We start from the raw sequence: 14180 nt of genomic DNA on the forward strand, positions 1-14180 counted from the left end.
TTTCTTTGGCAAGGATATAAGAATATCTTTTGTTAGTGCTATGACAACAATATCAACTTCATTTTCAAATCTGGCCTAACTTCCCTCTAAGCAAGAGGTGTAAGTGTCTGAAATCCAACTCAGAGCTGCCACCAACAATGTCTTCCCAGGAGAGAAATAAGAAAATACCCAAAATGGATTCCAGTAAATGAATGCCAGTGTAACACCTACCATGCTTGTCTTTTGTGCACAGAGACACTCCCCGGATCCTGTTGTTCCAAGAGCTGTTCGAGCGTTGAATAAGCAGAGTTCCAACAAGACGGACCCCTCTGTTGGGGTCGATCAAGCTGTTCTCTTGCTACAGCTCAGCCAGGATTTCTCTACTCTTAGCAGAATTACATCTCACAACTTGTCCTAACTCATTTCCAATGCTCTGGTCACCAAGCAGGGACAAAGAGATAGACCAACCTATATAGAAAAGGAAAGCCTGGTGGACACCATTCGTCTTGGTACCACACTTTTTTTTTTTTTTTTTTTTTTTGCGGTACGCAGGCCTCTCACTGCTGTGGCCTCTCCCGTTGCGGAGCGCAGGCTCCGGACGCGCAGGCTCAGCAGCCATGGCTCACGGGCCCAACCGCTCCGCGGCATGTGGGATCTTCTCGGACCGGGGCACGAACCCGTGTCCCCCGCATAGGCAGGCGGACTCCCAACCACTGCGCCACCAGGGAAGCCCACCACACTTCTGACAATGGAAATGAAAGTAGCAGAGAGGCTGAGGGGGAGCCACTGGCCCTCAGGAGTGGCATCACTGATGGAATCTTTATTGGAGTTTGACCTCTTGCAAACCCTGGACTATTCAACATGACCCTCCTCTGAGGTAGATAATATGGAAGAAGTCTGAAGACGGCAGTAACACCTCACATCTTAATACAAACATAGCCCAATCTCAAGGATGGGAGCCTCAGTCACAGAAACATGAAATAATGTTTTTGAAAGAAGACTAGAGATGAATATTTATAATATACATGTAAGGTTGAGAGCTTCAAGGATGCCAGCTCAGAACGAATTGCTATGGCCACTACAGGGAAGGAAAATCTCTTTCCTTCTACCCCCCCCCCCTAATTTCAACAACTGGGGCTTGAGAATCAAGCTGATAAAAGATAGATTAACAAGAGGAAAAAAAATGTGTCATAAGGTACTTACATGCTGGAGTTTCACAGAGAAATAAGACATGCTGGAGTTTCACAGAGAAATAAGACCCAAGGAAGCAGCCAGATGATTGAGATTTATATACCATCCTAGGCTAAATAAAGGAAAAGTGGGTGAGCTTCTAGATGGGGGAGACAAGTTATGGGCAAAGGAGGGGGGGAAATGTACAATAAATATGGGTTATCTGTCTTGCAGATAAGAGTCTCAGGTGATAAGCCCTGTCACTGGGGAGTAGCTTTCTGAGCCATCTTTATAAATGGAAATTTCCTTAACAATAGAGGAAATCTGAACTTTATTTTTAGGCACTAAGGCACTATTTTATTGCATCTGCTGGTTCTCAATTGCTTTTAGCTCAAAATAATCCTTAGGCCAAGGTGGCCCATCTTGGGGTGGCTTATGCTGGTACCCTTTACCCCCAACGCCACTAGCAGGGTCAGGATGCTGCTCAGGGAGGGCCTTCTGAGGGGAAGGTTTGTGCTTTCCTCTAAGGCACACTTGCTGCCAGCCAGTGAGAGGGAAAGTTGCAGTGCAGAAGTAGACAAGAGGAAGACCACGGAGGGGGTGAGAAAGTCTTGAAGGCACAGGGGTCCGGGGGAAAGGACACTGAGCCATGAGAGAGAAAGGAGGAAACACCTGGAGCAGAGTGGGGAGCCTCAGCTTCTCCCTCTCCTACAAGGCTTACTATGGGAGGAGTCTCCCACCAGCCCTCTCCGGCATGTCTAGGGCTTGGAGCATGTGCCTGGCTGGTGGGCATTCCACTGATCTATCCAATGAAGTGCGTCATAGAGGTTAAGCTGATGGAGAAGATTTAAAGGGAAACCAAGAGGAAGTAATGAGATGGAAACCAGAGAAGAAAAAGGCAGTGGCCAAGGATGGATAGGAAGGTACAAAAATAAGGTCCCCCTTACAAAGATCTCAGAAAGAAGAATGCCTTCAATAGTTCAACTTAATAGGTTCTTAATAGGTAAGAACAAGGACAAGCAAACTCACCTTAAAGAAACAGAATTGCATTAAGCTAGCACAAGAGATTAAATATATGAATATTGCTATAGAAAGAATGTTTAAAGCAAAAGGAGATTGCTTGGCAAGAGAAATTGCGAAGAGGTAAGTCAGCTTAGAATGGAATCCATGCATTTGTATGGAAACAGATCAGAACTCCAAGAACTAAGAGACCCAAGTCCAAGTTTGCCTGCTCCCATGAGGAGAATGAATGAATGAGTCTTCACCTGTGAGTTGTGAGGAGTCTTGCAACCCTTCAAGCCCCAGCATCCTTCACCCCAATAACCTACCTCACACTAGCACATGAACCCTGGGGCTTCCAGAAATTGCCATGGAGATGACGCAAGCTTGTTACTGGCTGCAGGTGTAGTGGACACTGCTCTCCCCAAGGTCACTTCTTACTCTCCAGGTGGAAAAGCACATGCTGATGTCCTGCTTCTCTTCTCAATTTTCATTAGTAGAGAAGGTAGGAAATGATTGTCAGAATTCAACAGTGCCCAATCCAAACCCTTTCACTTACTGCTAGGGAATGAATGCTAGAGCATCTCAAAGCAGCAGGCAAGACCTAGTGCTCTCCATTTGACAACCAAGCAGCCAACACCACTAGCATTTGACAGGCACATCTCTGTTCAAGTACTTCCAAACCACTACCACCACCCTCCAATGATAGTGGGAGTTTAACCTGATACTTGTCACTTGCTCCATTAGTAAACTGGTGTAAATAATCAGATAATGAGAATTGGTGTTTTATTTTTACTTTGGTCCTAGAATTCTTCCCCTTCTCTGTTCATTCTAGCAAGAAGTGGATGCAGTCCCTGGTTCGCTTACAAGTTTTGTAACCAAAACTGTGTGAGCACAGAAGTGCCAGTGGATTGACTTCCTTCCCTTCTCTGAAGCAAAAAAAGTAATAGAAGGAGGAGGAGGGAGAGAGGTGGTGAAATATCCAGTTCAGCCTAAAGAGGCTTTGCTCTGCCAATGGTCCAGATCTCAAGAAGATCCTTCAGAATAGAATGAATTCATTTAGCTCGAGCTTGCAACACCTAGCATAAATGGTTTTATCCACCTCCCAGACTCTAAATGGCTTCCGTCCCGGGTGCCCATCCTATGCCAGAGAGAAGTTACCACAGTTAAATGACCAAGTGAAGCACTATCTTCCATCCTTCCACTAAGTTTCTGAGGCTCTGCCCACAGAAGGACCCCAAAAATGTCAGGCACAGAAATGCCCTCAGCGGGACACAGAGACTCTTTGGACACAATTCAAATAATGAAAAATACACGTTGCTGATTTCATAACATAAGTATCTGCCGATCTTAATACTACATACATTCCAGACAAATGGGTTCTCTCACGTGATGATGATGATGAAACAGAGTTTATAAAGACAGAATAAGAAGGAGTGGAAATCCCTTCCGTGTTGGGTAGCAGCATGTTATTTGAGCCACCTTGCTTTCTTTACCCACTGCACTCTCCCCCAGCTCCTGTAAGTCCTGTTGACATAAACTAGTTAGCACCTGACATCCCCCAGGCATGGCAATTCAGCAAGTATTTCAGGACAGGTACAGAACCTAACTGTATTCATCCAGAAAGACACCTGGGATTGACTTCCTTGATTTTGACTGTATAGAGAGAGAGACAGGGAGGGAAGGAGAGAAAAGAAGAAGATGAAGAAGAAGATGGAGGAGGAGGAGGAGGAGGAGGAGAGGAGGAAGGGGAAAGAGAAGGGAAAAGGAAAAGGGAGGAAGAAGAAGAAGGGGGAGGGGGGAGGAGGAAGGGAAGGAGAAAGAGTAGGAAAAGGAGAAGAAAAAGCCCTGAGTGTGTATGCATGCACACTCTTTTCTCTTCCCCTCTACTCCTCTCTCATATGGAGGTAAGTAGTCAGTCCAATGGCACTGGCAGCCGTTTTGTGACCATGAGGGGAGCCAGGCTTAAGATGAAGCTGATAATAACCAGAAAGAAGGAAATAAATGGGTTCTGGTTTATACTACTGGACCATTGGAGACACACTGATGACACCCTACTTACAGACTGTGTAAATATAGGAGCCAAAAAATTGGAGTTTCTGTCCCTTGGAACCAAAAACATCTCTACTGATACTCAGGATACAAGTTAGAACACTATGTATTTGGACCTCATATGAGAGGGAAACACTTTCATCACTTCTAATGTTAGCTCCACCTTCGAAGAGGGAGAGAAGCAAGGAGGAGCGAATGGAAAATCATAAGGTCCACCCACCTGCCGGTGCCTTTCCAGCCCTCTCTCTTTTCATTAAACTGGAGAAACAGTAGTGTGGTAATAAAGAGGGAAGGAACAGAATGGGAGGGAGGATATAGGGAAAAGTGCCAACTGGATTGTGTGAGCATCATCCCTGGGCTGCCCTGGAGCTGTCCATATGGGCATAAACTGATTACATGAAGGGACTTCCTGGATTGCAGCCACTCTTCTGAGCCACATACTTAAAAGTATAAATATTAGTGTATAAAAATGGGCTTAATGTGTTTGTACAAATAAATGTGATGTGTCACTAGCTTTGTTATTTGTAAAATCAGAAACTTCAAGCATTTGTTTCCCAAAAGAGAGCTCTGTCCCGCACGTCATGTGAACAAACTGGCCCACGTTAACATCCTCCCTGCCTAAATGCAGAGAATCTGAGGGGCGGTCAAAATCATTGAGATTGCTGGCTCAGACTTCACATGACCAGGGTAAACAAAACCTCCATCCAAGCAAGTAAAAACTTGGTTTGCTTTATTTCTCTGCCTTCCCATCACTACAGTCAAATCTTCAAGCCAAGATGCCTTTCAAACACTTCCTAAGGACTTCAACTCTTGTTTTTTTCCCTAGTGATCACGAATGCAGTCACTTCATACTCTGTCTCCAATAGATACTACATTATTTTCCCTTTATTATAATTGACACCTAAGTAAACTTATCTTCAAACAAATTGGTTTTCTTTTACAGCTAGGACATGGGAAATCCATCTGTCACTTAGTGAAAGTAGAAACTCGCGTGAAACTTGTAAAACAGGATGGCTGCCCAAAGGCAGAAAGAAACTTGTGAGAAAATTGCAAGGCAAAAACTTTTCAAGACAAAGTCAGTAAGTGCTATTTGTGTAGGCCAAGAGTCATCCCCCAAATTCGGAGACACTAAGAAAGATGGAGAAGAAGGGAGAGGAGAAGGAAGAGGAGAAAAAAGGAAACTTAAGAAATAGGCAGGAAAGTCTCTCTTAGAGAGAGATGGAGAAATTATCACTTTTTTTCCCCACAATTGGCTGATCAGCTAGGACAGAGATTTGAATAGCTTCAAGCCATCCCTTTCATGCTCTCAGTTGTCACCTAAGGACTAAAAATGCAAGTTTCTTGCCCTGTGGGAGGAAACTTGGCCTTGCCCTTTTTTCTACCACTAGACAAAAAGTATGTGAAACCATTATTGATGCAGGAATTAAGTTATCATGATTTTGGAGAACCTTAAAATAGCCTAGGAGAATACTCAGTGCTGAAGTCTTACTTTCCACTAATCCTCCCCATTTTCTTCCTTCATTGGCATTTTCTTGGCTTCCTAACCCCTGTTCCTTCCTCTGTGTTTCTTCTTTTCCTGTCCTACGTGTTGTAGATCACCTCCGGGCAGCTCTCACATCTCACTCCATTGTGCAAGCTGCCCACGCTGAGCTGAGCTGCAGTAAGATGGGTCCGTGAGCGTGTGTGACAGGCACCGCACACAGCACACACACACCACACCATACACACGCCACTGTGTACACACACCACACACACACACACGCCACACCATACACACGCCACACACATACACACGCCACCGTGTACACACACCACACCACACCATACGCACACCACACACACCACACACATACACACGCCACCGTGTACACACACCACACCATACACACACCACACCACACCACGTATCACACACACACCAAAGTACCACACACACCACACCATACACACGCCACTGTGTACACACACCACACACACCACACACACGCCACACCATACACACATACACACGCCACACACATACACACGCCACCGTGTACACACACACCACACCACACACACACCACACACATACACACGCCACCGTGTACACACACCACACCACACCATACACACACCACACACACCACACACATACACACGCCACCGTGTACACACACCACACCACACCATGTATCACTCACACACCACACAAAAGTACACACACACACCACACCACACACACACCACACCATACACACACCACCATGTGCACACACCACACCACGTATCACACACACACCAAAGTACACACACACACCATACACACACACCACACCATACACATACCACACCACATGCACATATCACACACACCACACACATACACATGCCACCGTGTACACACGCCACACCACACCACACAAAAGTACACACACACACACCATACACACACCACACCACATGCACATATCACACACCACACACACACACACACGCACTTCTCGCTTTCTCCTGCCCTGGACAGCTGCAGGGATCTCTGGCTGAATCTCGGTGAAATGGGGGCAGGGAGCCCTCCTATCAAATCGCCTCAGCCCGGGGTACAGGCCTATGCACCGCAGCAGCAACCCAGCAGCTCCCCGCGTGGGTTCTAACCGTGCCCCAGGCTCCATCCGCTCCATCACCCTGCCTTATCCCACGTATTCATCGCCCCCCCCAAGAAGGGGGTGCTTCTCACTAACCCCTTCCTGCCATTGAGAAAAGTACAACTCCAGGCAGTAAGGAATTTGCCAAGGTCACAGAGCTGGCAGGTGGAGCCCAGTCTGTGTGCTCCAGAGCACAGACGCTTTCCTTCCAAGCTCCCTTTGCAGCCACTCCCTGAGCAGTGGCTGTGGAGGCAGCCAGGAAAGGGCCGAGGTTGAGGGTGTCTCAGGGCAGCAGACTCTTTGGACAGAAACCACAAGACGCTGGGCATCCCCACGGAGAATGAGTTTGTTCAGCTCACACCCAGAGCTCACGCCCGGCCAGAGCCCTGAAGAGTCACACTCACTGTTTCCATCACACCCAAAGCCAGGTGTGCCCTGGGGGTGGGGGGTCCCCCCTCTATTCACCACTGTGGGAGGCTCCACGTGGCAGGCTGGGAACCACAGCACTCCCCCGTGTGCACAGCCAGGCACTTGGCTCCCAGGGCCTGATTACCTAGGAATGTTAGAATAACTGAAGATCAGAGCTGTTTTCTTCCCCAGCCCACTTCTCTCTTAAGAAAGGTCAAAATAAAGTTATTTCATCCAAAATATTTTTTAAAAAAGCAAAATGTCAAGCAATTTAGGCATTTTTAAGTAACATTATTCTGCATTAATTCCCCCGGGGTGTCTTAAAAAGAGGCAAAGTGCTTCTCTTTCATATCTATTTTCTCACACTGTTCTCATGGTTATTATTATGGTTCACTCAACACTCAAATGGTAACATTTAAATTGATCAAGCATAAAAACAGACAGAAGCTCTGTCCCGAGAACCTCCCCAACCTGAATCAGAGACAGCAGCTGAGACGGGGGCACTGGAAAGCCAGTGGTGGGAATCCTGCCCTTCCCTCTTCTGTGCACCGTCTAAAGAAGGAGCCATGTGGGGCTCACCTTTCAGCGCAGACAGAATGGTCTTCTTTATCTATAAAGGAGCCACTTAGATCGACCAGACTGGCCACAGGATGTCACTGTTACTCCACACACACAATAGCAAGCCAGCCTTTCCATCAGGGGTTGGATCCAGACGGGACCCGGGCTCCCCTTCACCTCACCTCTCACAGAACTGTCATCCCTTCAGGTTTGCTCCAAAAGCACATTCCCTATAAAAGCCGCAAGCCTGCCCCATTGTCTGCATGTCTATATTGTTCTGTATCAAAGGATGAAAGGAAGAGAAACAGACGTGAGAAGAAGAAAAGGACCACTGTGGTCTCTCACATCACAGGTTCTCCAAGAGCTGGACTTTGAACATGTATGACCTTCGATAAAAGCAATGGTCTTTTAATATATTTTTTAGTGTTTTATAAGGATAAGAACATCTTTTGCTTATTTTCATTTTCTCAAATTTCTGGAAAGGATATGGAATATTTAAGCAATTTTTACACCATCTTAACTCTTCGTAGGTATGCTTCTTTGTATTCTAGTGAAATGAGGCCAGCACTCGTTAAATACCCTTCCTTTACCCCAACAAACCTGCCTCTACACACCACCGGCTCTTCCAACGTCTCCTACACTCCTGGGCAAGCCAAGGGCCAGAGAAGAATGTGTGCTCTGGAGCTGGCAAGCTAACGGCGTCTCACTTCTGGCATAACAAAGCTCTTATCGGGGAACACGCCAGGAGCCACTGCTGGAGCAGGAGAATCACCTTCTATTCACGGCTGCCAGCTGTTCTTCCTTCCCTGTTATAAACCCTCTGAGGGATGCTTTGCTCTTCACGCCACCTCCAAGTCCAGTCCCCCTGCCATTTTCTACTGGTAGCCTCAGCATATATTCCACATAGCAGTTGGCATGAAAAGGTTAAAAATAAAACCTTAGACTAACATAGCCAATGGGAAGGCATAATTGGGGTAGTCGGGGAGCTTGTTAATAATGCAACATAAAAGATAATCACAGAATAAAGGTGCTTTGAGTCATAGAGAGGGAGAAAGACTTTTGCCTTAAAAAGGTGACTGCTTGGAGCTTCCCTGGTGGCGCAGTGGTTGAGAGTCCACCTGCCGATGCAGGGGACATGGGTTCTTGTCCCGGTCTGGGAAGATCCCACATGCCACGGAGCGGCTGGGCCCGTGAGCCATGGCTGCTGAGCCTGTGCGTCCGGAGCCTGTGCTCCGCAACGGGAGAGGCCACAATAGTGAGAGGCCCGTGTACCGCAAAAAAAAAAAAAAAAAAGTGACTGCTTCATAACTTAACCTTTCATATCATTAGGGCAGTGGAAACCCTTCTGCCACGGGTCACCCCACTTTAGCCATACCGCAGCAGCAGAAAGAATTAAAACAATTACAGCAGGCCGCTTCTTGTGAGCAAGCATTTAAGAAAGGAAGTTTGATGTTCTTCCACCATTTGCAAGGATGTGTGCAGTAGCTAGAGCTACAGAAATACAGTTGATGGAAGCTTTGTTAATTTCCACACTGCATTAAGTATATTAATCTCGGTATAAGAGAGCCATTGCTCTGACTGAACTGGCTTAGACAGTGAGAGGAGTGGACTGACATGCGATATAGGAGAAAATCAGTAGGCTAAAGAGAAGCACACAATGCACAAGTAGAACTCAGACTGGGACGACCACCTCAGCTCACCGTGCGTTAGGATTTTAACAATTCCCCGTTGATAATAGCTTAGAATGAATGTCAGAATAAAATCAGCCTAACACTTGCAGTGTGTGGCTCAATCATACAACAACTGTTTTTTGAGCACCTGCTTTGAGTCAAGTGCTAAGACAATGTTGAACAAGGCAGCATATTCCTTGCCCTCAACAAGCGAATTAGGGAGACAGATAACCATGCAGCCAGAAGACAGTGTGATAGGGACTGTTTGTAATAAAGAACTGGGCTAGGCTTTATCCCTGGTTCCTGGGAGATAAGCCATAAACCCTTGGGATTTCCCAGTGACAGGAATGTCTTCGTTATTCCTGGTGAGTCCTTCCAACCACACCTGAAAGTTAATGCTGACAGATGGCTCAGGATGGGGGCGGCCCAGGTACAGAAAGACCAACCACGTGATTAGAGGGTTGGGGCTTGAGCCCCATGATACCTGCCTGGGTTCTGGGGAGGGGAAGGGGGCTGGAGATTGAGTGCAACCACGTGCGAGTGATCAATCAATTGTGCCTGTGTAATGACGCTTCAATTAAAACTCTGACACTGACGCTTGAGTGAGCTGCCCTGGTTGGCAATACTCTGCGTATTGTTACACACGGATGTGCCAGGAAGATAACACATCCCTGAGGACAACGGAAGCCTGGCGTTTGGAACCCTCCCAAACTTCTCCCCTTGCATCTCTTCTTTTGGCTGGTTAAGTATAGTGCTGTCAGTGAGGTCTGTGAGTCTTTCCAGTGAATTATCAAACCTGAGGGAGTCCACGGGGACCCCCAAACTTGCAGCTGGTGTCAAAAGTCTTGGGCAGACTTGGCAGTCTAGAGAGCTGCAGTCAATTTGCGAAGCTTGGCCTAACTCTGGGTAAGCTGTAATATAGGAAATTTAGGGTGCTATGGGCACACGAAAGAGGCTCGCGTGATCCAGACTGGATGCGGGGACAGATGCCCCTAGAAAAATAACCTCTGGCACTCGGACGGTTAAGCATTCGAGCTCAAGGTAACTCTTTAGACAAGTAGGGTCAATTGCATAGAGGACGTTTAGTGCTCAGCAAATCACTGTCATTGCTGAAGTCCCACAGTACAGAAAGACTTCCGATGTTGCTCAGGAAGTTTCCCTGTCTTAGTTTTACCCAGCCAACACCAGGCTCTCGAGGAGCACAGAGTAGACAAATGTACAGCCACACCTCAAAGTGGTGCCGTGAGGACCAGGCTTTTGTGGGGATGAGCTGCTGATTATGTGTATAGATCGAGGTGAAGCCTGGGGGTCGTCCAGTCACACTGTGCACTATTCCCTTCATGGAAGGTTTTATTAACCCTCTTTGCAGACAGAATTTACAAGGCACGGAGAGTTCGTAAGATATATTTAAATTAAACAACAAGCTCTTAACAGAGGAGGGCATGTCATTAATATATTATTTAACAATGATTTCCTCAATTACCTTTTTCTGAAGCTCTTTTTTAGGATGTGCTTCTTGAGTAAATGTATATAATTTCTCCCTTCTATCCCTGCCAATCAAAATATACTCTCCTATAGAAATTGGTTTTAAAAAAATCTAAGGTGAAAGTGACTAGGGAGACCTAAATTGTGACCCCAAATGGCATGCTTCAGCATTTACTTACCACTCTGTCTTGAAATGACCTACTTACATGTAAATGTCTTACCTCAATTTTACTCTACACAAGAACATGGACCATCTTTGTGCCCCCAGCTTCCAGCACAGTGACATAGCAATTGCTTAATATGTACCTGTTCAATCAAACGAAGCACTGAGGGCATGAAGCAGAGGCAGCGGTGAGGATGCGTTGGTGGTGAGCGATGCAATTTTAGAAGAACAGCCAGAGGGCTCCCACAGGTGTGCAAAGACCTGCTGGACACAGGGAGTGAGCCACGCGGACTTGGGGGAAGAGCACCCACACAGGGGACGGAGTAAGTACCAGATTCTGAAGTGAGAGCCTGCCTCACGTGTTCAAGGAGAGGCAAACGCACCGACGTGGCAGGAGCAGAACAAGCAGGAAATGAGAGCAGAGAGGAAATGGGGGGCGGCTAAGAGGACTGCGTCTGATCGACCTATGTGGTCATTGGAAGGCTTGGAGCAGAGTGCCATGAGCTTACATATTTTAACAAGGTCACCTGGGCTTCTGGGCTGAGAATAGATGGGAGGGGGGAGAAGAAGGCAGGCAGACCTACTAGGCGCTATGGCAGAAGTCCAGGCAGCTGGGACCAGGGTGGCAGCAGTGAAAGCGGGGGGGGGGAATGGTCAAAACTTGGATATAATTTGAAGGTAGAGAGGACAGGATTGGCTGACAGATCAGACATGGGATGCAAGAGACAGAGCAGTCAAAGGTGACTCCAAGGTTTGGTCCAAGCAACTGGATAGGTGCCACTTACTGAGATGGGGAAGGCTGAGAAAAGGACACATCTAGGAGGAGAATATCTGGCACTGAGTTCGGGACATGCTAAGTTTGGGATACCTGTTGGGCATCCAAGTGTTTCCTTCTCCTGATGGCATATATCGGATAGATAGATAGATAGATATGAGTCTGCAACTTAGAAGAGAGGTCCAAGCTAGGGACACAAATTTTGGAATTATCAGTATATGGAAGGGATGAGTTTACCAAGCAAAGGAGATGACAAACAAAGAGACTTACATCTTCCAAGTTTCTAGAATTAGCATTAATACCAGCATGCATCCCATTAGTCACATTCCACTCCAACTCTTCTATTCCCCATAGATCCAGGGCAAAGCCCATTCTGATTGTCTTCTGTGGCCGAGAGAGGTGAACCTGGGATGAAGGTGTGGGGCTGTCACTCAGCATATAGTTGATGTCTGGCATGGGTGGTGTTCAGTGTATGAGCGCCTGTAGCAGCGAGTAATTATTTCAAGGGAAATGATAACCTAAAATGGTGCTAAAATGTCCTAAAACTAAGGTGAGGGTTATGGATAAAGAGCAAGGCTTCGGGGATAACTGGAAAAGTCAAATTGCATCCCTTTTCCCATATTCTATTCTGGGAAACGCCTAGTGTTAGGCATTCTCAGAGTGGAGCCAATGCACCTGCTACCCTCCTATACTCCCTCTGGGTGACTCTAAGAGCCACAGTTTCCCCACAGTCCACAGTATGTCATTCTCCTCAATAAAACCAAATTAGTAAATGCATAACTAAATGTGATTCAAAGTAAGTAACTCTGAAACAAACTCACAAATCAAGAAGAAACTAATTTGTCAATCCATGAGTCCCCATTTAGGGCTCAAAATAAAAAACCTAATGTACTGGCTGCCCCCTGCCCAGGGTGTATAACAACAAATAAAGAGGGTCAGAGGCTTGCTCCTAAGTGTGGCAGGGGACAGAGGGGTTCTTAGACAAATGTTGCCATGAATGATCTGAAATGCTTTCAGAATCTTTGAAAAACAGCATGAGTTTTCCCAAGGAGGGGAGAGTCAAAGCAGCTTGTTTCAAGTGCATGCAAGTCTTCTTTCTCGCACAAAGATGAGCATCACCTCTTCACAGTTCCTCCAGATCATGGACCCTTGACTTTGGAATCACAGAAGCTAAGACGGGGAAACCAAAGCCAAGAACAGCTGCTCCCTCGAAGTTGCAAAGCTGGAAGACTCCAAGCCCAGATTAGAGCTCGTACCTTCTGATCACCAGTCCAGAATGTTCTATACACCAGGGCAAATTGATTTTGAACTTGAAAAACAAAACTTATTTGGGTTTGAATCAACTGAAGTTGGAATTCGAATAACCCCAACTCTCTGCTCTGTATTTAGCAATGAAATACATTCCTTAGTGTTAGGCATTCAAGGTGCCCCAATAAAGAACACATCAAGGTTCTGAACCCAGAGAGCTGGGAGATGGAAACATCACCTACAGAGCTGGAAGCAGCCGTTGTGATTTCTATCTGTGGGCAAGTGGGCTTTCCTACTGCTGAACCCCAAGACTGCACAGACATGCAGCACAAGGACAGAGTCAGCCCTGTGAAATGTACAGATGGGAAACAAACCAGAATTCATGCTCCCAGGGGCATCCTCACTCCCAGGGTAAAAGGGAATAGGGTCTGGGCTACAGAAACACCGTTCTCCTTCCAAACCCACCATCAGATTAAATCACTCCTCACCCATTCTGGGAGGATGGAGAGAGGGGCAGAAAAAGCGAGCAGGAGTGTTATTGCTGGTGGAGCTCCCTCCACATGGAAGAAACGTCAGGAGACTAGAAGCAGCCGGCAGGGAGGGGATGGCGAGCAGATCAGTCCTCTCCCCTGATTCACTCAGAGCCACAGTCTCCTAACCCACAAGATGGACACGGATATCTCAAATGACAAATTTTGTGTGAAGCACCTGGCACAGTGCCTGGCACAAGGTAGGTGCTCCAAGATGATAGTTATTACAATAGAGCAGAGCGGGGAGGAGGAAAGGGAGGGCAAGGCAGTGGGGAGAGAGTTGCAAACCAGTGTGGTGGGGAAGGAGGTGGACACCCTAGCCAGAACACCTGAATCGTGAGACTGGAGCGTGTGCCCTGCGTGCGTCAGGCGGCCTGGCGAGGACCCAAGTGGGACTGTGAAGATGTGATGCTGTTGGGAACAGTGTGCGTCTGTAATGTGCTGAAGCTGGAGTCACTGTAACTCGGTGCTGTGCTGAATGAAGTGGAAGAAATGCTATTAAATCCGTGATTCCATGAG

The sequence above is a fragment of the Leucopleurus acutus genome (genome assembly GCF_964270905.1).
Source record: "Leucopleurus acutus genome assembly, chromosome: 13".
NCBI lineage: Eukaryota > Metazoa > Chordata > Mammalia > Artiodactyla > Delphinidae > Leucopleurus > Leucopleurus acutus.